Source organism: Leopardus geoffroyi, chromosome D2, assembly GCF_018350155.1.
Source record: "Leopardus geoffroyi isolate Oge1 chromosome D2, O.geoffroyi_Oge1_pat1.0, whole genome shotgun sequence".
Classification (NCBI taxonomy): domain Eukaryota; kingdom Metazoa; phylum Chordata; class Mammalia; order Carnivora; family Felidae; genus Leopardus; species Leopardus geoffroyi.
The window spans coordinates 1,450,515-1,476,820 of NC_059334.1; the positions used below are offsets into that span (position 1 = coordinate 1,450,515).

A 26,306-nucleotide genomic window follows, 5' to 3' on the forward strand; every position below is an offset into this window, starting at 1 on the left:
CTTTTTTATTTTAAATTTGAAAGAATAAACATTTAAAACATAGGGGAAGTGACTAAGTGATTTTAGCTAACTGAAGGTATTGTGTCATCTTCAATAGTAAGAAGCTTAACCAGGAAATAACTATAACTTGAATTTTTAAGAGACGTACAAAATGATGCCTCCGCTTTTGATTATCCACCAATGTACTGTTACAAAATGTGAGGATTTCTTCGGCATATTAAGTCAGTGGGAATAACAGTGCACCCGGGAATGTACTAAAACCACGACAGCAGGAGGGCATGATTACCTCACTGGAGCTTGATTGAATTTTCACTGGTGGGCCCTTCTTGATGGAGAGAGCTGAGATCCTACGGCTACGAAACACATTAACCCAGCTGTAATATGCCATGATACAAATAGAAGGGATTTTTTTCTGAGATGGGGGGGGAGTAATTTTTTAAAGATAGAGATAAATTCTGAGGGACACTATCTTATTTTATTTTCCATTTTATTTTACTTCAAAGTTTATTTATTTTGAGAAAGAGGGAGAGCAAGTAGGGGAGAGACAGCGAGAGGGAGAGAGAGAATCCCAAGCAGGCTCCATGCCGTCAATGCAAAGCCCAATTTGGGGCTCAAAACCACGAATCATGAGATCGTGACCTGAGCCGAAACCAGGAGTCAGAGGCTTAATCGACTGAGCCACCCAGGCATCCCGAGGGACGTTATTTTAAATAAAAGACCATTAAAATCACCTTGACTTTATATAAAATGTATTTCTCTTAAAAATGAAAACATTTATGTCTAGATCCTTTAGAGACATCCATTCGTTACGTGGAATATCTCACCTGCTTTGTTTTTGTCCTTGTTAATTCTTCATTTTTGTTGTTGTTTTTCCATCCAATGGAGGGTTTACATTCCAAAAAATTGGTTTAGTGGTATGTTTGAAGGCCAGTTGTCATAATTACAGTAAATAATAGGATACTTTTAATTGTCAGGAGAAAATTAGTGTACGTCTTTGTAAATCAAGGACCGTCAAGCACATGACAATTGCATTCGTGTTTGTGTGTGTGTTTCTACATCACGTACACTCATAGAAAAATTAAAAATGTTTTTGTATGTCTTAATACCCAGCAACTTTGTATGGTATAAGCGTAGCACGAACAAAGGCAAGTATCCCCATATAGGATAAGGCTGAACACTCAGCCCAGACAGGCTTTCAGATACAGCAGAGCAGGGAGACTCAAATCTTGTTGAACGACTCACGGAGAGGCTTGCTTACCTCATTTTGCTGTATTTGGACACTAGCCTTCATGATGACATGGTGACATGGTGCTGTCATCTACACATGACAGTTCTTGAAATGATTCCTCAATTTGGGATTTTGAAAATACGTGAAAATAATTTCTGGAGAGTGTGCTGATGATAATATATCATTAAGAGCATAACCTAGTCAGGGCACCGGGGTGGCTCGGTTGGTTAAGCGTCCCAAACTTGGTTTCCGCTCAGGTCATGATTGCCCACTTTGTGAGCTGGAGCCCCAAGTTGGGGTCTGTGCTGACAGCATGGAACCTGTTTGGGATTCTCTCTCACCCTCTCTCTCTCTCTCTGCCCTTGCCCCACTCATGCTCTCTCTGTCTCTCTCAAAAATAAATAAATAAACAACAATAAAACAAACCATAACCTGGTTTACACAGACCCACAAAGGATATGGAGCAAATTTTGGCACCAGTGTCCCATCCCTCCTGTCCGAGAATGTCGTGATGACCCTCAACCTGTTGACTGAGGAAACAGCCCCGATCTGATCTGGTATCATCGCCCTCCTCTTGGTACCCTCCCTTGTTGTATTCTATACCATCCTGGGCATCTGATTCTCTTTTCTGGGCTCTGTTTGGAGGCAGGATGTGACTGTTGCACTGCAGAATTTGGCTGGGTATTCACAGACACTGATGATTTGTCATACTTCAGAAGGAAAATATGAGAAGTTTAGGACAGTGTCTTTTGAAATTGATTTCCAAGCAAGAGTTTTCTTCCTTCAACAGACTTTTCAACACACTGGCAGCCTGCTTCCCTACAGATCTCAGGATGTCTGCAAGAAGCTTTAGTTCCCGGACCTCGAGCCATGTCTGTTCTCTCTGGTCTCCCCCGGCCTGGATCTCCTCTGCCCTCATCAGCATTCTTCACACTGCGGCCATGAAAGCCTTGTTTCAGAACCTTTTTGGTAGAAAAACTCACTTTTTGTCTGAAGACAAAACCGAAAGGGTTTGCTCATAAATATTATCACACAGGCGTTCATGTCAATATTGCAGAAGATACAAGTATGAAAGTCTACAAAATAAAGAGAATAATATTATCTTTTAATGAAACGATGACTCTCAACCCTTAACTGCTGAAGTCATTGTAGATTAGCAGCTAAGATGACCAAAGAAGGAATTAGGAATTTTCATCGCTTCATCCACCATCAGAGAGACAACAAATTAGACGCGGAGGGATCATCCTTAGGTGTTTAGCCGGGAATGTACAACTTTGGTGGTGTTAGCTTCCTCAGTTTGTCGATACAAATTAGCCCCTAGAAAAGAAAGTGGAGTTATTTAACCTGGAGGTAGCATGAGGGAACCAGCAGACCATCTGAAATTTTAATAGCACGTGCAAGATTGGGATTGGGTTTACACGTGAGTTACATCAAAAGCGTCCATATATCTATGCATATTTTTAAAGGTGTCTGTCATCAACGAATGTTTAAGGACCATTCTGACAGTTAAGTAGCCAATGACATAGAGGAAGAATGAATGCAGAGAGAATCCTTCTGAAAATATATGTGACATGAGAAAGAAAACCAAGAAAATAGTTTAGTTACATGACAAAGGTAATCCATGTGAACAAGTAAAATAATCCAGCATCTGCTAAGTGTCTCATTAATTTAAAAAAATGTTTAATATTCATTTATTTTTGACAGAGAGAAAGAGACCAGAGCATGAGCAAGGGAGGGGCAGAGAGAGAGGGAGACACAGAATCTGAAGCAGGCTCCAGGCTCTGAGCTGTCAGCATAGAGCCCAACGTGGAGCTCAAACCCACGGACCACGAGATCATGACCTGAGCTGAAGTCAAATGCTTAACCCACTGAGCCACCCAGGAGCCCCTCATTAACTTTTAAAATTCCAATTTGTCAGACACTGAATTTTCATCTGGTCAGTTAAAAATGAACTTTTAGGTCCAACAGCAGCAAAAAGGATGATGAACAACTACATATTATGGTTAGGAAGATAATATGAATAAATGAACGTAGAGCTGTGCTCAGGACACTACTTAGAACCTGCTATATTCACTATAAATATTAACTGCTGTTATTACAAAAGAACAGGTTATGCTTTTCTATGAACATGTTCAGAAAATAGAAAGATTATTTTTAAAATCTGTAACGTATAAATCCACTGTGCACCTGTTGCCTTGTACTATTTGACTGGGTCTTTGTAGACCTTGATCATTGGTCATACTTCTGAACCCAAATAGCACTTCAAAGGTTCCAATCTGGTTCAGAATCCCGATAACAACTCCAAGGTGTCCTTCTGATCACACCAGGAAGGACCATGTGAAGAGGATGAAAAGATAAACTTCAGACTTGGACGAATATTTGGAACCACGTATCCAACATAGGACTAGTATCTAGAATATATAAAGAACTTTCCGAACTCAATAGTAAAAACACCAGACACCAATCTCTGTCAGAAAATGAGCAATGGGCATGAATGAGTCTTTCACGTAGAAGCGTAGATAGATGGAAAATGAGCCCGGGAAAGGATTGAAAGCGTAATTAGCTGCCAGGGCAGTGCAGATTGAAGCCACAAGGCTCTGTCACGGCATACTCACCACAATGACTATTCTAAGCGATTGTGACAGCATAGAACTCAGGTTAGGATGCAGACGAACTGAATCACTCCCACGCTGCTGGTGGGAACCTAACAGCACGTCACTCAGGAAGATGGTTAGGTGGTTCCTTATAACCCGAAATGTGAATCCACCACATGATCCAACAGTGGCCCTCCTGGGCGTTTACCTCAGAGAAATAAAACCTTGTGATTACATCAAACCCTGTGCGCAAAGGTCAATAGCAGCTTTATTCATAATAACCTGAAACATGAAAACAACCCACAAGGGAAGACGTTTAAATAACCTGTGGCCCACCCATCCCTTGAAATACTTCTCAGCAATGAAAAGAAACCAATTATTGACACACACAAAAACCTGGATGAAACTCCTGAAAATTATGCTAAATGGAAAAAAAAATAAAACAAAAAGAAAGACACAATCCCCAAAGTTACCTCATACGTGATTCTGTTTATGTGACATTGTTGCGACGATTCTGTTGTGGGCTGAATTGCCTCACCCCCAAATTCCTATGCTGAAGCCCTAACCCTGAGTGCCTCCAGGACGTGACTGTATTTGGAGACAAGACCTTTAAAGAGATGACTTAAGGGCACCTGGGTGGCTCAGTCAGTTAAGCGTCTGACTTCAGGTCATGATCTTATTGTTCGTGAGTTCAAGCTCTGCGTCGGGCTCTATGCGGACAGCTCAGAGCCTGGAGCCTCCCTCAGATTCTGTGTCTCCCTCTCTCTCTGCCCCTCCCCTGCTCACGCTCTGTCTCTCTCTCTCAAAAGTAAGTAAACATTTAAAAAAAAATTTTTTAAAAGAGGTGAGTTAACATGAGGCCACTGGGTCAGACCCTAATCAGATGTGATGGAGTCCTTATGGGAAATGTGGACACAAAAGGAGACCCTCAGAGTTCACACGAGGTCAGAGTGAGCCAACAGAGGCTTCCAGAAGATTCATACCTGCCAACTCCTTGATCTGGGACTTGTAGCCCCTCATCATGAAGGAAGGGTTCCGGGCTCTGACTATACCGTGCTTCATACGCTAACCCGTGTAGACACATGACACACACACATACTGAATACAAGTAAAACTGGGCAAATCTTGATAAGATCCATAGTCTGAATTCATGGCATCATCTTGGCTGTAATATTATACTATGGTTTTGTAAGATGTTACATTTACAGGAAACTAAGTAAAAAACATACAGACTCTCCCTGTATCATTTTTATAACTGCATGTAAATTTAAAATTGTACTAATAATTTTTTTATTAAAAATGACTGTTTAAAAATAGGGACACTGCGTCTCTTTTTTAATGATTTATTATTATTTTTTATAAATTGTGCTGTTATTGTTTTGGGGATTTTTTTTTTTTGCCAGTTTATTTTGACAGATTATTCAAAGGTAGACAAAAACAAAACAGTCTTGATCTGAGGACAGGAAAGCGTAGGTTAAGCGTCCAATTTCGGCTCAGGTCATGATCTCATGGTTCATGAGATCAAGCCCCACGTCAGGCTCTCTGCTGTCAGCACAGAACCTGCTTGGGATTCTCTCTCTCTCTCTCTCTCTCTCTCTCTCTCTCTTTCTCTGTCAAAATAAATAAATAAATAAATAAATAAATAAACAAACAAACTTTAAAAAATGAAAGCTAATGCATCATTGAACTATCAATATAGTTTATTCTATTTACAAATTATGGGAGGAAAAGCCTTCTTTTACACTGTGGTTTGGCTCTCAGCTAACAAATTCCAGTTTGGATGCGGCATGTAACCTCACTGCCGATGTTTGTTGCCTCCTTTATTTAGAATCCTCTTGAATTTTCCATTGAGGTCTACACCCACAGGTGAAGGAGACGTCACTCCGCCATATCTGTATCAGGTGAGAGCCAGTCTCAAATCGATCTGCCCAAACAGTCCACATCGTGATATCTGCGGGAGTCTCCCATCGTGATGTGAAAAAAAAATCACCTCAAAACTTAGTGGATTCAAAACCAAAACCAAAACAAAAACTTAGTGGATTAAAACCACGAGCCTGTATTTTAGCACCATTGGACCAGGAATCCCGGCTCAGCTGTTTCCCTGGTGCCCGGCCTCTCACAAAGTTGAAAGCAAGATGTCGTTTGAGGGGCAACCGGGTGGCTCAGTCAGTGAAACGTCCGACTTGGGCTCAGGTCATGATCTCACAGTCCGTGGGTTCGAGCCCCACATTGGAGCCCCTCTGTGCTGACAGCCCAGAGCCTGGAGCCTGCTTCAGATTCCGTGTCTCCCTCTCTCTCTGCCCCTCCCCTACTCACTCTCTCTCTGTCTTTCAAAACTAAATAAACGTTAAAAAAATTAAAAAATAAAAGATGTTGTCCAAGGCTGCACCTGCCTGGAGCCGTCACCCATCGGTGTGGACAGACCTCAGGGCCTCAGTTGCCTCAGAGCCCGGCCTTCCTGGCTGGCCTGATGCAGGAAGCAGCCACATTAGGGGAGGACCCCCTGACAAAGAACTGGGGGCCGGCCCTGGAAGCCGAGACCCTCGGTCTTACAACTACAAGGACCATAGTTCAGCCAACAGCCACATAAGCCGGGACAAGAATGTGCGTGTGGCCTTGAATGAAACCTTGTCTTCTGACACCTCGATGGCCGCCTGGTGAGGGCCTGAAGCAGGAGAGCCGTCGGGCTGTTCTCAGACTCCAAACCCACAGACACTGCAATACACGTATTTCTGTTTTAAGCTGTTAAGTTTGTGGTCATTTTTCTGCAAAAATACAAAACTAATACAGAGTCTGATGCCTGCAAATACTGAAAAATATGAGTGCGGCTTTGGAATCTGGAAGTAGGCAGAGGCTGAAATAGTTCTGAGGCATGTGATGGACGAAGCCCAAATTACCTCGAACAACTGTCAGTGCAAATACGGACTTGGAAGTCGCTGCCCACGAGGGCTCAGGAGGAGGGAACACCGTGTTGGAAACCGGAGGAAGGGAGGCCCTTCTTGTACAGGGACAGCTAAGCCTGTAAAACGGTCTCTTCCAGGCGTAGGAGATGTGGAAGCAAAGTGGGAGAATTCCACCCTGATTTCCTGCTGTTTGTAACAAAACATGAAAGGGGAGAGATTAATTGAGGGAAAACCCATTAGACAAACAAACAAAAACAGGGCTTGGTGGTTTAGAAAATTCTCAGTTTCTTCATATGGAAAAAAAACTGTTAAAATCAAGAAATGGCTTCTGAAAATGTGACATTGAGAAAAGGGATGTGCCAGTGAGACCCCTTAACAAAGCCTCGGGAAGGGTGAAGGGTCATTCTGAGGCCCTTTCAAGGCCTCTCCCTCAAGCTGCATGGTGTCTGGGGATCTTGAGGGTGTTGCCCCTGGGGCATCTCGAAAAGACCCAAGGATGGAGAAAGGATTATCACGAAGACACAAAAAGTGTGGTTGTGGCCTTTGTACAAGAGAGGGAAAGCTGAAATGCAGTGCAGACCCCCAGAGTTCTTGAGAGAACTGTTTTAGCAGAGCAACTGCCACATTAACCTGAAAATAAATGACAGAGCACAAAATGGCGGGACCTGTTCGACCCTCAAGCTGCCATTGGAGCAAAGCAGGTATTCAGCCACCAACGGGTACAAACCGTGTTTTACAGCTGTTCTCCCTGTGCTCCTTGGGTGACCCGGGGGACAGCTATTCAGAACTCTTATTTTGCAAAGGCTTAAAAAATGTGGAATAAGTTTTTTTTCCACTGAGAAAAGTCGCCGGAAGAACCAGTGGCTGGGACAGTCATCTACCTTGCTCTCTGCAGAGCTCTTCGGCGTGTTCCTGACGTGGTCAGGAGTCTTCCCAGGACTTTCTGAGAGACATGACGTCACGGTCCCCCTCCATGGGTGGGGTGGGGGTTGGAGGAAATGATAACCCAGCCGGCTTTCCTGATGAATAGTTATTATAAAAAGGCTTTACGAAAAGGCTGGATTGGTAGAATGTCTACTAACAGCATGTGTTTCTGCAGAAATCTCCCAGGGCAAGCGGTCAGTGATAGAGGGCACAACAAGAATGCAATTTACAGACGTGGTTGGTTAAGTCAAAGCCAGGAAGCCTTCCAGACCGAGATGGGACCAACGACCATAACTATTGCTGAAACTTTGCTCCCCGGATTACGGTCAGTGCTCTCACTGGGAAGAGTGGTGTTTCCCAGGTAGTTGTACAGTTTATTAAATTTTCATTGGTCTGCATGAGTCATTAAATAATTTCTTACTTAATGAGTTCTGTCTATGTGCTAGTTTAAGCGACTAAAATATAAATTAAATTATCCGTGTATAAAAACTGTCAGTGGCTTCTTAGCACATTCAGAATAGCATATTTAATAACCGGTAAGATTGTACAGAATATACCAACTGCCTATATTGTCATTCTTTTTTTTCTGATCCCTTGCTGACTATGCTACAACTTTGTCGTTTTGTTTCTTGTGTCTGCATTGGGAGCCTCCAAGTGGTCAAAGTGTCACATCAGGGTTTTCCGACAATACGGTTTTCTCTGGCTGAAATGCTCTGATTTATCCTCCCACCGCCCCCAACACACACACATACACACACTCACACACTCTCATACTCGCACACACACACACTCGCATACTCTCTCTCAAACTCACACACACACTCTCATGCACCCACACACACTGACACACACACACACACACACACATACACTCCCACAGGATTTTTTAAAAACAACGCCCACCCGTCATTGGGCAATGTCTTCAACTCTTAACCTAAATACCTAAATTTCATCTCCTTATGAACGTTCTCACAATGTGCTTTGCTTTCGTTGCGCTAATTGTATTACACCATTACTGTGAGTTCTTGGCTGTGTATCTGTCATTGCTATGACACTGTAATTTCCTTGAGCAGAAGGATTTTGACTGTTTTGTTTATCATGGTTACTCGGCGTAGGGTATCGTAAATGGAATACGTAGAATATTCGATAAATATTCCATAAATGGATCATGAAGAGATATTTTGTGCAAATACGCATATACACATATATTCATGTTTAATATCTCTGGTAGCATGCTTCCTCCTCTTTTTTGTATGGGCCTGGTATCTTTTTAATGTATTAGAAATTTAAAAATGTCACTCCTGGGATGACACATGGCCAATTCCCGGTCAGCCATGACCCCTTTGCCTCAAGCCCTCAGCGCCTAGCGTGGGAAAACCCTCGTCAGGGAGGGGAGTCCTGGAACAGGAAGTTTGACTAACGTTAGAACCAGTAAAACAGCCTTCGTCGAAACCGTGGCACGGAGATTCGAGTGTATTCTCCAGTACTTATGCCGGTGTAAGTCTTGCACTTGCTGACTGCCCCTCTCGTGTTTTGCCCTGAAGTCCTCACCTGTTATCTCCGTGCGGGAAAGGGCCCACAGGGCCCCCGTCCCGTTGGAGCCTAGGGCAGCAATGTGCAATGCACCGCCTGCACAAAGGTGTGGTGTTGGGAGAAGGGGGTTTGAATCATTTAGGATTTTATGTCTGTATTCCATTTCCTGGCAAAACGTACCCAGTGCCGTCAGCCTCTACTTTTCTGGCTTTGTTTTTGGTTTTTAAAGCTGTATCTACCGTCATAATGTGGGGGGAGCCAGGAAGGAAGGTCCCTTCAATGCACTCTTTAATTTACTTGAGAGATTCCCTACCTTTTCTAAATTCCAGTGTTCTCGTGTGCAAAACGAGTAAAATACGTGTTTGCCTAAAGCCAGAGAACTGGAGCAGACCGTGCGTAACGGGGCCCCCGACCCCAGCCTCAGGAAAAGGCACATCCAATCAGAGCCCCCTGCTTATGCACAGAACACAGGGCACGCCTTGCTGTCACGACCAAAGTTCAAACTGAAGCTACAAAACAGAAATTGGGTTTGTTAAAGGAAATTTAGATGAAAAGCCATTGTAGGCGTATCCTCCTTAAAAACTGTTGTCCGTGCTGCAGCCAGTCGATTCGTCGTATTCGTGCTGCCCTGTGTAAGAGTGCCTACAAGTGGAAAGCCTTACTTCAAAAATTCAACAGAGACTTGCATATTTAATTACTCAGGCTTTCAATTCACCTCTCGAAGTATGCATTCTCATGCATAAATAATACACCAAACTCAAGTGAATTTTCCATCGTTTTACATTCTACTTTGAACAGGGTCTCAACGCCTGTGAATAACACAGGTCTTTAACTCAAAGAAAAAGGCTCCAGAGTCTTTGCACTTCTGGGTGAATGGATGTGACTCAAGCAGGCAGAGTCGTCTAAGAGCCGTCATTGTCTGATGGCTGGTGGCTGCTTAAAACGCCCTGAGTTGATGACTTTATCCCTCCCCTGCCAGGGAGCAGATGCGGACTTTGGCAAGAAAAGAAGCCAAATGTTACAGGATCTGTGAGAGGCCGTGAGCACTGAGGTCTTCTGGTCTGGCAGCAGAGAGGTGGGGGACCAGAGTCGGGCTGCCAGGCTGCCGTTCATGGGCATCAGCCCCTCTTACAAAATAAGGCATCTCTGAGCGATCACGTCTGAGCCCTGCCAGCAATGCTGTGCAGGGGCTGGGGGCCTAGGCATCTGCCTTGGTCGCCTAGACTCAGCTCCAGGTCTGGCTTACCCCCAGAATCTCTACGATGCGTGTGCTAAAGTATTAGTTGCCAGGACCCATTACACAAAATGGGTCTGTAGTGGAACCTTAGGATCTGAATTTTTTTTTTAAACCTCGCCAGAAGCCAACACAGATTAAAAAAAAAAAAACCCAATGAACTTGGCAAAGGCCTGAAATGAATGATCTATCCTATGCCTCAGAGACCCTTTTTAGAATATATATACATATATAATTCTAAAATTAATATATAAAATTATAGAAATGTAGAAAACTTGGAAAATATAAGAAAAAAATCCCAAATCATCTATAACATCAAAGTATAATATAACTACTATCAACATTTTTATTGATGTTTTCTTATTTCTAATACATGCCCTATTACATAAAGAATATACAGTCAAACCTGGGATGGTGAGTAACTTGTTCTGTGAATGTTCCACAAGACAAGCAAACATTTCTAATAAATTTTAACTTGATAAATGAGCAATGTCTTGCAATGCGAGTAGTATGGGTTGCCCAATGGTTCTGGAATTGGTTCTGAGCTAATGGTTCTTGAAATTCGCTTTGATATACAAGTGCTTTGGATTACAAGCATGTTTCCAGAACAAATTATGCTCGCAAACCAAGGTTTTACTGTATTCTATGCAGTATTATGAAAATAAGCTCATATATTATGCTATTACTTTCAGCTATAATAACATTTTCTAGTACCCTTACAAATTCTTTAAAAATAGAATGCAATGATGGCATTTTTTCCATAATATAGGATTTGTGTGATGAGTACTATTTATCCCGTCATTTAAACTTTTTATAGTTACGAGAAGGACTGTGATAAATACTTCTGTCCCTCGGCGTTAGTACACTTCTTTCCTCATTTCCTGGAGTAGATGGTTCAAGAATTACACTGCAGCAGAGAAGCTTTGTGCCCCACTGGCAACACCATCGCACATGTGGCTCTGCCCCGACAACGTGGAAGGTCAGCAGGAAGGGGCAGGCTGTGCAGGGAGTTATTCAAGCACATCTAGTAGCATCCTGGATCTGTCCTCTGGAGAGGAGCAGGCTGAAGAGACACGACCTCAGCAAGGCTGGGCTTGGTGAGGAGGAATGTTAGGGCTGCGTAAGGAGAGCCAGGAACCCGCATTCCTGCCTGCCGCCTTCCCCTCCTGGCTGTTCGCGCACCTGCAGGCATTTTCAGAAATCCGTTGAATGCTTGGTGGACAATAGCTAATGGTTGGCCAATGCTAGTTTCAGGTGCATTTGAATTGAAAATAATTGATACAGAGCTTTTATATAGAAATGCAAACAATTTCTCAATGTCTAGTAGACAACGTTGAATTTCCCACTTCTGACGTAAGCAATCACGACCAGCTGTCTACCAGACTGGGAATGATGTGAGGTACCTTTTCACGACTTTTCCTTCATTCATGTAAATACTATTTTTATTTCCTTTGATTTCTGAAGATGTTGCCAAACCGTTTCAGTGCAGATCTGACTAGGAAACCACTGTTGACTAGGTGACTTGATGGTAGGGGAAGCCGCCTGCTCTATAGTAGTTCGCACGTCCTGGCGCACGGACGGAAGTCACTCTGGAAGTCCTCGTTTTATTTTATTTTAGTTTATTTTAGTTTAGTTTAGTTTAGTTTAGTTTAGTTTAAAGTTTATTTATTTATTTTGAGAAAGATGGAGAGGGAAGGGCAGAGAGAGAGGGAGAGAGAGAGAATCCCAAGCAGGTTCCAGGCTGTCAGGACAGAGCCCCATGTGGGGCTCAAATTCAGGAACTGTGAGATCATGACCTGAGCAGAAACCAAGTGTTAGATACTTAACCCACGGAGCCCCCCAGGCGCCCTGGATGACCTCATTTTTGTAGTTGGTCTTTAATAACACTTTCCAGGGGTGCCTGGGTGGCTCGGTTGGGCATCCGAGTTCGGCTCAGGTCATGATCACAGTTCATGAGTTCGAGCCCCGCGTCGGGCTCTGTGCTGGGCATCCAAGTTCAGCTCAGGCCATGATCTGGTGGTACATGATTTCGAGCCCTGCATTGGGCTCTGTGCTGACTGCTCAGAGCCTGGAGCCTGCTTTGGATTCTGTGTCTCCTCCTCTCTCTGCCCCTCCCCGGCTTGTGCTCTTCTCTCTCTGTCTCTCAAAAATAAATAAACGTAAAAAAAAAAAATATTAATACCACTTTCCAGACAGGGAAGTCGGTTTGACCGGGAAATCCAACCAGCAGGGTGGGGAAGGATTACAAGTGAAATGGGGATAACCATCAATCGGCAGGTGTCTGCAGTGGAAGATGGGCGGGCAGACTGACGATGGCCACGCTTCGTCTCCTGGGAAGGGCTTCAGGCTCCAGGGGCTTGAGTCTTGTCTATACCCCATGAGCATGCCTCCTGTGCACAGAGAAAGGGGTCCTGCATGGACCATCCGTCTGCAGTGTCTTTGAATTATAAATGCGAGCTGGGCTCAAGTGACTGAAAACACCAGCTTTTTGATGAGGAGACAGGATTTTGAAACCAGAAGGGCCTCATCAATCTTCCACTAAGATCTGTCAGGTAGCACAGGCAACAATTAAATCGTTCTCAGCGAGGAGACTTGTTCCAGAATGCACGGTTTTCTCATTGTTCCTCCCTCCACGACCCCCTCACTGGAGAAAGGGTCTGAAGACAACGCTGTGAAGAGGGTAGCCCGAGGCTGTAACTAAGTCTTGGCCCTGCTACTTTGCACTTGCATTACTGGGACGAATAAATACAATTTGCAATCCAGCGTTTTAGTTATGCACTTAAATATGGACTAGAAAGTCCCTCATTTCACAGTTAAGAAAAGTCCAGACAATCCGTGTGGCTTGCCTACGGCCAAACGGCTGATCTGGGGCAGGGCCGGCCCTGGAACTATCTCCTGACCCCAAGTCCATTTTGTTCATCAAACAATACCGCCACCTGCTTAGGGTCTTGGATGCAAATAGAATATCAGCTGCTACAGCAATTCACAAGTTCTGGAACAGCCAGAATGCCTTTCGAGGACTGTCGACCTGTGTGGATCCAAACCTGGACCCTGTGCCAGGCATCCTGGAACCCTGCTGTCACCATACCAAATGCTCATCCAAGATGGTAGGTTGCTTTTCTAATAGCAGCAGCCCGCATACCATCAACATTGCCAGGACATTCTCTATTCCATCCTGAATATATATGGCAAAGCATTTTTTACTGCTTGTCATCTTTTTAAAGGTGTTTTTAATCCAAAATATCTCCCCAAACTCTGCACCTCGCATCCCTTGTTATCGTCCATCACCACGAAGGACCCAGGCCTGCTCTTTACGCCCCTTCTTCTTGATGTGATTTTAGTTCCTGCAACTGTCTGTGCACACACCGAGGCCACAGGCAGGGTTCAGCTTGGTGTGGTTTGGTGTAATTTACCAAGAAGTCCAATCCTTCGGAGCATCACCCTTATCCTCCTGGATCCACGTCTGCTTTCTTTAGCAGCAGTTCTCATTCTGCAGGAAACCATCGTTTCTTCTCCTTCAAAGGAACGAAGAAGCGAGCAGTTACGTGACAGGAGTTCAGAGCTTAACTCAGAGCGCAAGTTAGCATTTTTCTCATCATTACAATTCATCCGATTCCTCATCCTAATTCAAACTTCTTAGTATGTTCTGTGTATTTTTAAATATATTCCCAATGATATTTTATGATCTATGGCTATGAAGACTTAAAACTTTGTGTCCAATAATGCAGCTTCTCTTTATATATGTTTTATTTTTGCCAATGCTATGTAGACATGATACAAAGCTAGAGATTCTGCAATCACGAGGCCCAAAATGTCACTCTTAGTGAATGAAATATTTAGAAAAGTACATTAAGTACATCAGGGCTCATGAAGTTTCTATTTAACTCAGCAAAATGGCAATGCATTCTTTTTTTATAAAACGAGAAAATGCCTAAATGTACCCCTTAGCAACAAATATCTTCACAGAAGAACTGGAACGTTGAGAAAAATACAGAGATTCTTAGTCTGCTCTCTATTGTAACAGTTTCATGTTAAGCAGTCATCATGAAAATCTGAATAATTACATCCAAATAACATAAGTTAGTACATCACACTGAAGCACTTTTGAGTCACGCGAAAACACTTCCGGTTTCTGAATTTGCCTCACATCCCTTCAAGCCCCACCGGTGGCTGAAGTCTGTACCCCCAGACCCCTTCCCACCACCCGTTGTCCCCCAGACCCCTCCCTACCTCCCATGGTACCCCAGACTCGTTCTCACCACCCGTGGTTCCCCCCAACTCACTGACTCTCCTGCTTTCTGCCTCAGCAACAATTCAGCCCTTGCAGGGGATCATAGAAATCCCCATTAAATGTCAGGAATAATTTCACGAAAAGAGGGGTCAGGCCACTGTTATGAAACACTTTCAGAGAAAGCTAAATAAATTGTGGGAAATATAATGTTATGAGAGTGGGAGATTTAGTATCACCAAAACGTGTTTGCTTTCCCTGGAGTTGACCTGTTACCTAGATGGAGTTGCCAGCAAAATTTGGGGGAGGGGGGCGTTTGCCCAAGAAAGTTGAAAGGCTAATTCTTACATTTATATAAAATATAGAAATAATGGTTAAGGTAATTTTGAAGAAGAAAAAAATTTGTAGCACTTAAAATTCCCATATGAAGTTTTATCATAAACCTATGGTAATAAAAGTGCTGTAGATAGAAACACAAGGATAGAAACATAGACCAAGAGAGCATAATCGAGTTCGGAAATAATCCCGTACACAGGTGGACATGTAATTTGTTATGATGGTGATTCTGAAGAACACAGTCAGAAAAGGACAGTTCCATCAACGTCCTGTATAAAATATTAAACATTGGCCCCTTACTCATTTTATAAACAAAATCAATGCTATGTAGTTTTTACACCTACATTTTATTGACTTTATTTATTTGTTCTGAGAGAGAGGAAGAGAACGTGAGTGAGCAGGAGAGAGGCAGAGAGAGAGAAAGAGAGAGAGAGAGTATCTCAAGCAGCTCCCGCTGTCAGCACAGAGCCTGCTAAGTGGCTTGATCTCAGGAACTGTGAGATCATGACCTGAGCTGAAATCAAGAGTCAGATGTTCCATCGACTGAACCACCCAGGCATCCCTAGCTCTAAATATCTGAAAAATCTAAAAAGTTCCTTGACCTTAACATAGGTAAATAATTTCCAAACAGGATACAAAGGGCAATTACTGTGAATAAAATCACTGATAAAATAAACTACTGTAAAATTAGCATATTCACTCATCAAAAGATACGATTTGGAGACTGAAAAAAAAAACAATCTACGGTGTTTGAAAAGATATTTGTAATACTGAATATAAGTCACAAAGGACTTGTACTGATTATATGAAAAAGACTTCTATAAATCCGTAACGAAAAGACAGACAACCTGATAGCGGACAAGAGACGAGGATTAGCACTTCATAGAAAAGGTGATCTTGGGGCGCCTGGGTGGCGCAGTCGGTTAAGCGTCCAACTTCAGCCAGGTCACGATCTCGCGGTCCGTGAGTTCGAGCCCCGCGTCAGGCTCTGGGCTGATGGCTCAGAGCCTGGAGCCTGTTTCCAATTCTGTGTCTCCCTCTCTCTCTGCCCCTCCCCCGTTCATGCTCTGTCTCTCTCTGTCCCAAAAATAAATAAACGTTGAAAAAAAAAAAATTAAAAAAAAAAAAAGAAAAGGTGATCTAAATCACTCGTAAACGTGCATTCAAACCGATTGACATTGGGGAGGCACAGATTAAAGTCACAGGTCTACACCTGCACACGTCAGTCAGGATGGGTAGACTTAGAGGCACTGACAACACTTAGTTTGGGAAAGGATGTGTAGCAAGGGGACTCTCACCTGCGGCTGATAGAAGTGCAGAAAGTGTATCCACTTAGGAAAATTATTTGTGGCTCCCTAATAAAGCTGGAAACATAGCTCAGCTTTCTACCACTAAGTATATTTCCACAAATATGCAGATGCCACAATTATTGCCATGGAGTTGCTCACAGTTTTTCATCCTTATCTTCTAAGGTCTTAAGGATCTGTTGTGATGTCCCCTCTTTGATTCCTGATGGTTTCCCTTTCTTCCCTCTTTCTCTTCCCCCTTCTCCCCTCTCTTCCCCCTCTCCTCCCCCTCCTCCTCTTTCTCCTTCTTCTTCTTCTCCTTCTCCTTCTTCTTCTTTTTCTTCTTCTCCTTCTCCTTCTTCTTCTTCTTTCTTCTTCCTCCTCCTCCTCCTCCTCGTTCTCCTTCTTCTTCTTCTCCTTCTCCTTCTTCTTCTTCTTTCTTCTTCTTCCTCCTCCTCCTCCTCCTCGTTCTCCTTCAATATTTCTCAGCAACTGCTCTGCTCTATGCTTTTACAGTCTCCTGTCTATTGTCTCCGTCCTCCCAGTTTGGCTCTTGACTATATAGATCCAAGTAGCTTCTGCCTTCATCAATATTCCTTTCCCCCTGGCTCCCAGGTGTCTTGGAATCCCAAAAATCTGGGGGCCTTAACCTGAAAACATGTAGCCTCCTCCTTAGAAATCATAGAATTACAAGAATTCTTTTTATCCCTTTCATATTTAGACTAAAATTCCAAATGTTCCTAGTAAAATTTACATATGGGAAAAATAATGATGGGAGACAACAGTATCCACCAATAGGCCGTGACTTGGATTTTCAGACACATTTGGGAAATAGAACCTACAGAGAGAGGGAGAAGAAAAAACAAATCATGAGATGTTTAATGAGGAGACTGTCATTTTTTTTTCCTGAGAGGTTAGCACAGTGCCAGACTCCCATGTAAATGAAAAGAAAGGATCTGGATAAATGGTAAAGAGGCCTCAGTAAGGAAAAGGGAAACATTTTATTTTCCACTTGGCCCTGTGCTAAATTGTTTATTCCTGATCTCAAGACTTAGAAAGAGAAAAAATGTGATAGTATGCAAGCTTTAGCTCCCCTTTTATGAGGTCTGATTATTCAGAAGAGAAAACAAGAAATTAGGTGGCAGGTAGATCAAGTATTACTATTAAATCCACAAAAAAAGTTTGGAACATAGACTATCTTAGAAAAAGTCTACATTTGTAAAGGTATTCATTTAAAATGTTTCTATTGTCAAACTGGTCTTGTTAATATCATATTTTTTTCAAAGTGTTTTGATTGTCTTTCTTTCTATTCCTTATTTTCTGATAACTTAGAAATATTCAGGGTCCCTAAACTGAGAAATTTTTGGTCATGTCACAGTAGTTGCTTTTCATCAATTCTTAGTCTTAATGGTTTGCAACATCCGCTCGTGGCTCTTTGAGTACGTTTGCATCCATTCATGACTCAGTCAGGTCAAGCATGTGAGTCTGAAACCCACTGGAGTGGAGCCATAGTGGAAATTCAATATTTCCACTATGCACTAGGGTTCCCCAGAAATGGAAACAGGCACACAGATTATGTTACAAGCCTAGAAGGAGGTGTGCATTGGTGGGGAGAGAAGAGAATTAAAACGTGCGCTCAAAGTAATGATCGTAATGTGCTAACATGACACCTAACATCCCATGGGGAGAAACACTAAATGCCTTCATAATACTACGGTGCACATGATTAACAGCCTTGGATGTCAGTGTTCTCCTAGACCAAGTTAAGCAATTTAAATCCAGAGTAATTTCAGAAGACCTCAATGGCAAACACTGGCAGAGTCCCAAGTGTGTTTTATATTATGTTGCATGGGAAACGACGTCAGAGACAAGTTCGATAATCTCAAGGCTGAAATTGAAGAATTTTAATTTAAATTTTTTTTAAATACAAGGAATGTGTGAATAAACGTTCTAGGCAAATAACTTCTTCTAAAACTGTTAGTTCTATTAACATTACATATTATATCTTAGCATCATCAATACTTGCAATCATGATATGACATATGAGATCATCTATTTACTCATTACAAATGCATTTACTGTATAGTTACTATGGAAAAGTTTTTTGTTTGGTGAGGTGAATATAAAGATCCATGAAGTGCATTGATCAGGAGTTCATAGTGTGTTAGACTGGTTTACAGTCTTGTGGCCACTAGGGCTGTTCGGTGATATTGGAGAGAAATAGCAGGACGGAGGTACCGAGCTCCCTGGCAGTGAGGCACGGAGCTCGTTAATGAGATGGAAGAGGAAATGTCTTGTTACATGAAGTCTGTGCCTTTACTCTTCACACGGAAACAGATGAAGTTCCAAATGTGGACGCCTCATCAGCCTGGATATCTGATTTAAAAAAACAAAAAAACAAAAAAACAAGTCAAGCAGAGCCCTCTGACACCCCAGATGACTACGAAATCTGAACAAAAGCTAAATTAACATTTGCTGCTCTAAGCTTGGGTTTCCTTGCTGCCATGATAGCATAAGTGAATATACCATTTTCCTTTTCTTTTGAAATCCTAGGTATCTGCATCTCCAGGATCCGCACCTCTCTTCTAGACGGTTCTGTCCATGAGCTCAGCTGGATTCCGGATTCCCAGCTACCAGGCAGCACGTCCAGAACCACCTCCGTAGTCCCACGCGTGGGGAGAGTTGCTCACCTGGGGATGAGGTGGCACCAGAGGGGACAGTGAACGCGCTAACGAGGGACAAACCGAACGGATGTCATAGTGTGGCTCGGCGAAAGAAACGGGGGAAAGAAGAAGGGACTGGAAAAGCGTTATGGCTGCGGGAGACACTCGGGCCCCCTGGAGGATGAGGGTCCAGAGAAAGCACTGTGTCCCGCAGGGTCGTCAGCAGCGAAGACCGCCTGCCACTCGCAGGGGGCCAGGCAGCTTGTAACGTCTCTCTGCTCGCCTCGTCCGGCCCCACGACAGCCTTTCGAGGCCGGTACTGTTACTCCTGCCGCTTTAAGAAGGAGGGCTTTGAAGATCAGAAAAGGTCTCCTGGAAGAAGGAGGACCCGGTCCCCTCAGGCGTGCCCAGCGGGCTATGTCCCTACTTACAGTGACCGGGAAGAAACCCGTGCGTTTTTTCTGCCGAGAAACGTGGAGAGAGTCTGTCTGTGCGTTTTCTCAAACCTGAGACTTCGCTTTTCGTCCTTGTCCTGATTTAGTTCCCACGGGCTGCGTCGGCCTTTTTCCAGCCCCACTGGCACCGGTGTGACAAACACCCAAAGGTGAAGAATGCTTCCACCGAATCGTGGGCTCAGCCCGAACCCCGGGATCTTGGCCCTCCACGAGGGACACGGGGACCATTACACCCCAGGGGTTTTTACAACTCAGAAAATGACGGAGAAAAAGTTTTTTAATTGCTCAACGTCTGAACTTACTCTTTCAAGGAGCAGTATGCATATTTTACCTTTATTCTTAAGTAATGGATTTTTTTTTAATTTAGCATTTCTGAGAGCAGTCCCTATTTTTTTCTTATTGCCATTAGGCTTAATTTTCTTCAACTAGTGCAGCTGGGGCGACAGTCTGAATGCCGGCCTGCCGGTTCCCAAGAGTCTATTTTGCTTCAGGCAGTTCTCGCAGAGCTTTACCCTTGGTAAAGGCACTTGTTTCTAATACTGATCGTTACAAAGTTGATTTCTGTGGACGATGCCGCGTCTCAAATCCGCCCCCACCCACCGCCCCTGACCCAGCCGCACCCACCCTGGAGGCCCAGCCAGTGAAGACACCAGCACGTGGGACACCTTCGCTTCGCGGGACGTTTGCTGTCGCCAGCGAGGACTCTGCATCTGCTTGCTGACTCCGTGACTCAGGGGTAGCAAGACTTCCTTCATTTGGTACAAAGAAAAGAGCTACCGGGTCGACATAAAAATTGATCGATTCGGTGCAATCCTCAAACTCCCCTGATAATCTGTGGTTTTTATCCCACGATTTCACAGCCCAGACATGTGCTCTGCAATTATGCGAGGCCGATTACACCTTTGCCAAGGATGTGTCAGCACGGCCCAGAGCAGACACGCTAAATGGCTTTCTTTTACTAAGCCGACGCCAGACATTGGGGAGTGACTACCTCACCCGGGTTAAAAAGAAAATGAATTTAAAAAAACCTATTATGTCTGTCATGGTTGTAGGAGTGGGCAAGACAGGCTGAATGTATCACCATTTCTCAAAGACATTTGGAATGTGAATTAACTTCTAAAGAAATCCAATTGTCTCCATTTTTTGTATATGTGAATTTTATATTGTTTAACAGACTTTCAAGTTATACATTATAATATATATGACCTTGTAATGTGGCTTAAAATTTGAATTTGACAATAAAGACAAAGATGCTGACTCGTCTAGAAAAAGTAGACAGTCAAGGAACTGTTAAGTCGAGCGTCTGTGTCCCTCTCTGGTCACGCTCACTCCTTTAGCAGAGACCGTCAAGGACAGTGAAGGAGGTGACTCCTGACCCATCTGTCGGCCACAGCTGAGGGTGCCCTACGAACTCCCCCGGTTCTTCCACGCCCAGAAAAAGAGAGAAATGTCCGTTCAATGGGCAGAAGAAAAATCCTCATCAACAAGTGAGAAGAGAGTTCCATCTGCTGTCCATCCACCCCTGCTGATTCTGCCAAATCTCATCATCTTCAGGGAGTAATTTTCCATTTCTTTGTTTTCCTTCTCCCTGAACATTCTCATTAGCACTAATGCTGGGTCTTGCTATGGAATTATGTATTTATGATACATTGATCCACGTGTGATAGGCAGCGTAAACCCGTGCAAAGCCAATATAGTCTTTTGTAGGCGCTTACATGGAAACCATTAACGCAATTGATATTAAATCAATTTGAGAAAGACATTATAATTTGCTATGCATGTTTTTTAATTCTTTCTTTCTTTTGGAATGAAAAACAACTAGACGCTGATTCAGACTGTAATTCCGTAGATGCTGTTTTTCAATACTAAATGTTCTTAGTGGGAAACAAACAACCAAGGACATTCCAAAACAATATACTATGTGGTCTATAAATAGGAATAATCTTTCAACAAAGCGGGAAGATTATACACTTTCCTGGGAAACTATTTGCTTTGAAAGTACTTAATGTTTAGTTTCATATTTCTTATGAGTTTGGCCATCGGTATGACCAAATTTGGGTTTGAATGTTAGCTGTGTGACCTGGGTGGTCCCAGAACATTTCTAAGCTTCAGGTTTTGCTTTGTCACCATGTATGTTAGAAAGTTGCCCTGAGGCTCAGAAGACTGGGGGGTTCACTCCGTACATACGACCGGCTTTGCACCCACTCGTCCTCACTGACTGTGTAGCCCAGCGTGAGAGGTGCTGATCTCTCATCACTCAGTAGCCTTCGGAACAGTCAGCCTGATCACAAGACCACTCTCCTCCGGTCATTTCCACACACGGGCCTTTCAGAGCCCCACTTACCCTTCTGTGGCCCCTCCCGCCCATCACCTCTGTGGGCCTCACGCAGGAGTCCAGGCTCTGGGAGCCTTGTACACTGTTTCAGTGGCCTCGGTATCATCTGTACTCAAGCAGTAACTACAGCCACACTTAGCCACTGGGTATGCATTACTCTCTCTAAGCCTCAGTTCTTTCACATGTAGAAGAAAAATAACAATTCCTGCCCTGTAGGTTTTTGTACAGTTAGAAAGAGATAATGAAGCCCTTAGCACAATACTTGGCCTGTCGTGTGGCTTGGTAAAAGCTAGCTAATTGTATTCTTCTTGCTAAACAACTCCATTTTTAGAAAGTTTCTCCTCATCGGTCTTCAAAGGTCGCCTCACTCCCACATACACTCAGGTTTCCTACTTACCTACTGGAGTACCATTGGGTTTTTAAGTCCCTCGACATTGGACAGTTCTTCAAAAGGTGTTTCCTAATAAAAATGCCCAAGCATCACCGTAGAGTTTGCTTTAATCATGAACAAAATACTATTTATATTAATTAAAATAAGCATTCCTCTCCAATGATCTTTGATAGTTTTAATTTTTTAATATTTATTTATTTTTGAGGAGGGGAGGGGCAGAGAGAGAGAGAGAGAGAGAGAGAGAGAGAGAGAACTCCAAGCAGGCTCCAGGCCCTGAGCCGTCAGCACAGAGCCTGACACAGGGCTCGAACTCAAAAGCCGTGAGATCGTGACCTGAGCGGAAGTGAGACGCTTAACCAACTGAGCCACCCAGGTGCCCCTAATCTTTGATGTTTTTAAAAGGTAAACATTTATTTTCAAGTCAGGAATGGTTTCTCCCCATTAGCAAAAATCTGTAGAGAGACGCTGATGGAGAACTAGAGGAGTGCGGAGAACTGCCTAGAACAGGTCAAACGAAAAGTCGCATCGGCATCTTTCCATTCATGTTCCGTTTCCTCCACCAGATGTCTTCCAGTTTCCAGAGTACACGTGTTCCATGGTCTTTGAGCTACCTTACAACTGTGTCGATTGTAGAAAACTAGGAGCAATACAAATTATTCTTGTCCACAGAAACGCACATTGTGTCAGAGGAATGTAACTGATCATTGTCTGATGGATTTTGACCCACTTCTGATCAATTTATAGCTTATTCCAGCATTCCTTACTTGACTCCACATGTGTGGTAATTTGATTTTCCCTTCGATCTGGCTATAAGTCATTGGTTCCTGCAATAATTAATGAATTCAATAAAATCTTTGACATTACAAAAAATGTATCTCTTTCAAACTATGGTCGGGTGCGTGTTACCAGAACTCACCTGCAAGTGCCATCAACCCTCACAAGCATTTATTGGTTACATCTGTTACCAGAGCTAAGCACCAACAGGGTTGCCCTGAAAATGCCAGCCCCCAACTCCTGCGCCTATTAGCGTAGATATGCACCAGTTAATCCCTGCTGGTCTCTCTTGAGAACACCAGGCGTATTTCATCTCCTTTAATTATCGCAACGACACCATGAGGAAAGCAAAATGATCACCCCCGTTTCGAGATGAGGCGCAAGAGGCAAGTAACTTCACAAGGTCACATGATCCATACAGGGCAGGGTTACGATACAAACCCAGGCAGGCAGACTAGGGATAGTATCTGTGCTATATTTCCTCTTAAAACAAGAATTTAAGACCATCTGCTGGGATTGGGATGGTGACTCAGTCGATTGAGCATCCGACTTCGGCTCAGGTCATGATCTCATGGCTCGTGAGTTCGAGCCCCGCATCAGGCTCCGTGCTGACTGCTCAGAGCCTGGAGCTTGCTTCGGATTCTGTGTCTCCCTCTCTCTCTGTCCTTCGCCTGCTCGTGCTCTGTACCCCCTCTCTGTGTTCCTGCCCCATTTGTGCTCTTTCTCTCTCTTAAAAATAAATAAACATCTAAAAACACCATCTGTTGGGGTTTTACACGAGGTATGAATGTTGATGTCAACGTGTTGAGCTGTGTATTTATTTGTTAAATTGAGTCCCGTAAATGTTGCTGTTAGTTGTTGCTTATTTTTTCCCCCTTTTCCTCCATTTGGGTGTTCATTCCACCCATGCTTGGATCTCACATGAAAACTTTTTTTAACTGTGTCAAAGTGAATCCTATTTCAGGAGTTCAAACTTTCTCCTGGAGTGCTTTTTCTATGTTTTTTATTGCTTGAACCTCAAAAGAGGTCATAACCAAGCACTTCCCAGAAATTACTCACGCATAAAAGGCCAGTGAGTGTAGTTTAAAGACAGTTTTTGCAAAGATTTGCACTGTGAAATCTTTAGCTACATCTGAGCCAGAGAAGTATGCCAAGCCATGAATTTTCTCAAAAATCTTTCTTTTATCCCGTTTATTGGGAAACTACAAAAAAAAATATGGGTAGGATTAATTCAGAGTCTTTCCAAATTTCCTTAAAAGCAAGGGAAACCTAGTAGTAAGACTCATAATAACACATGAAACATGCACCCATGTGTTTATTTGGTCATTCAACCAACATTTACTTACATAAAAAAGTAAGAGTTTGAATTTTGGCTCATTATTTATTAGCTGTGAGATCTTGAACAAGTGGGTTGATGGCTTAAGTTTCTATAAAATAAGAATACAAGTGGTACCACTCTGCAAGGAATATCTGGGTCATTTAATGAGGAAATGCATCACAAGCATATGGCAGGATGGCCAGTACAGAGTAAGTTATTAAATTCTTCTCATCTCATAGCTTTCTTTTGTAATGTACCCAGAACTTTACCGCCATGTGAGTAGGAAATGCCACAAAGTCCACCTGTACTTGTAGTAGTTATCTACTGCCGTGTAACAAATAGTCCCCAAACTTGCTACTTTAAACACAACAGACTTACTATTCACGGTTCTGGGGGTCAGGGACTGCGAGGCAGCTGGCTTATAGTTATGCTCAAGGTCTTTCCTGTGGTTGCAGTCACCTGCGGAGAGGGGCTGTCTTTCCAGCCTACTGGCCATGGAGGGAAGAACTGCTCCCAAGCTGACTCCCGCAGGTTGGGGCGGGATGTTTCAGTTCCTCACCATGTGTGCCTGGCTAGGGCTGTTCACGGCATGGCTTCCCCAGGAATGAGTGACACGGAAGGGAGAAAGGGGACCAAGAGAACAGGGTGGAAGCCGCAGCGCGTTCACAGCTACTCTTGGAAGCGGTGTGTGTCCATCTGCCGTGTTCTGTTGGTCACACAGACAGAGCGGACAGAATGGAGGTGCCCCAGGAGTGCGCGGATGGCTGTGAGCTGGGACCCCCGCAGGCTTTGGTGGAGGCTGGCTGACACTCTCAGTTCCCCTGTTAACAAGACTTTAAAAAGCTCCCTTATTTTTCTGAGTGGGAAGTTTTTATTCTTGTCTCCCACCATGCTGCCAAACGTCCCGGATGCCCTCCCCTGCCTCCCAACACTCCTACCTGGTCCTGTTTCCCATGACTGTCATCTGGGGGTTGCATGTGCCTCGAGACCACACAGTTCCATGACTTTTTTCTGCTAAACTCCCCTAGTCACTCCTTGCCAGGGATTGAAACCCTCCCTCCTGTTCTAAGTCCCTTCCAAACTCTGTCTTCTGAGCAGGAATCTCTTACTCTTACAATGGATGGCGTCTCTTTTTCTGAATCCCGATTGACCTCTCTATAAACGTCTTGTACGGCAATTTCCTTATGCCAATATTCTGATATTTCTGTTTTCCTCCCATCCTCATAAATGGATGGGGTGAGGTCACGAGACCCGCTCGTCCTTGAATCCCCTTTGTTGTCTGGCACACTGTGTAGTGGGTATAATGCCAACCTCAAATATTCGGACTAGTTGGACTAGATCCGCTAACGCCCGCTGGTGTGGAGAGAGAAGTAAAGGAAGCAAGTGGCAAGACCTTCAGTATAACTGAGTTTTCCTACTGTGGTCAGTTCCCTTCGCTCTTGCCAACATACGGGCAGGGAGCAGGCTCATTAGGTTAATTTTAAGGATGTGGATTCGGCTGGGATACTGAATGGATCAGCACGTTTTACTGTGAATAATTGTGGTGAAATGTCATTCACTGGGATGCGCTTAGGCAGAGAAATGTTCATTAAAGGCAATGAAGACCAGATAATAGTGTTAAGTGTCTCCTTTTTACTCTCCAAGCCTACTTTCTAAGGATGGCTATTGATCGGAAAACTTAGCTTATTAAAAAAGGCCCCCCGTATTTCGGACTGCTCTATTAGAAAGGGAGCCAAACTCAAGCAAACTGTAGGGTGGATTTCAATTCCAGAAACTAGTGGGTGGGTTTTCTAGGCAAACATAAAAACAGAAACAGCTACAAGCTTTTGATAACTGCTGAGTTCTAAAGGGCCTGGAACGTGGTGTGCATGCCGATGGGGGGGGGGGGCGGGGATCAGGGACTGCTCCCTCCCTTCCCACTTCCTGCTTTTGATGCTTTTATAATTGAATAAGCACACAATAGACTATCTAATATTGCTTTATACGATTTATATGATTTTATACGATTTATAGAGGAAAGCAACAGCGATACATAGTATTAGGCAAATACCGTATTTGCTCTAAGTTTGTAGGATTTCGTTTCCAGGTTCAGGCAAATTTTAAT

The 26,306-nt window shown here is 43.6% G+C and overlaps 1 long non-coding RNA gene across 1 annotated transcript; it reads right to left on the reverse strand.

Moving 5' to 3' along the window:
• Positions 1-2,312: 2,312 nt before the first annotated feature.
• LOC123577471 lies at positions 2,313-4,041 on the reverse strand. Its single transcript, XR_006701860.1, has 2 exons — positions 3,416-4,041; positions 2,313-2,545 (listed from the first exon to the last, which is right to left on the reverse strand). It is a non-coding gene; the product is annotated as an uncharacterized LOC123577471 (long non-coding RNA).
• Between the last annotated feature and the right edge of the window lie 22,265 nt (positions 4,042-26,306).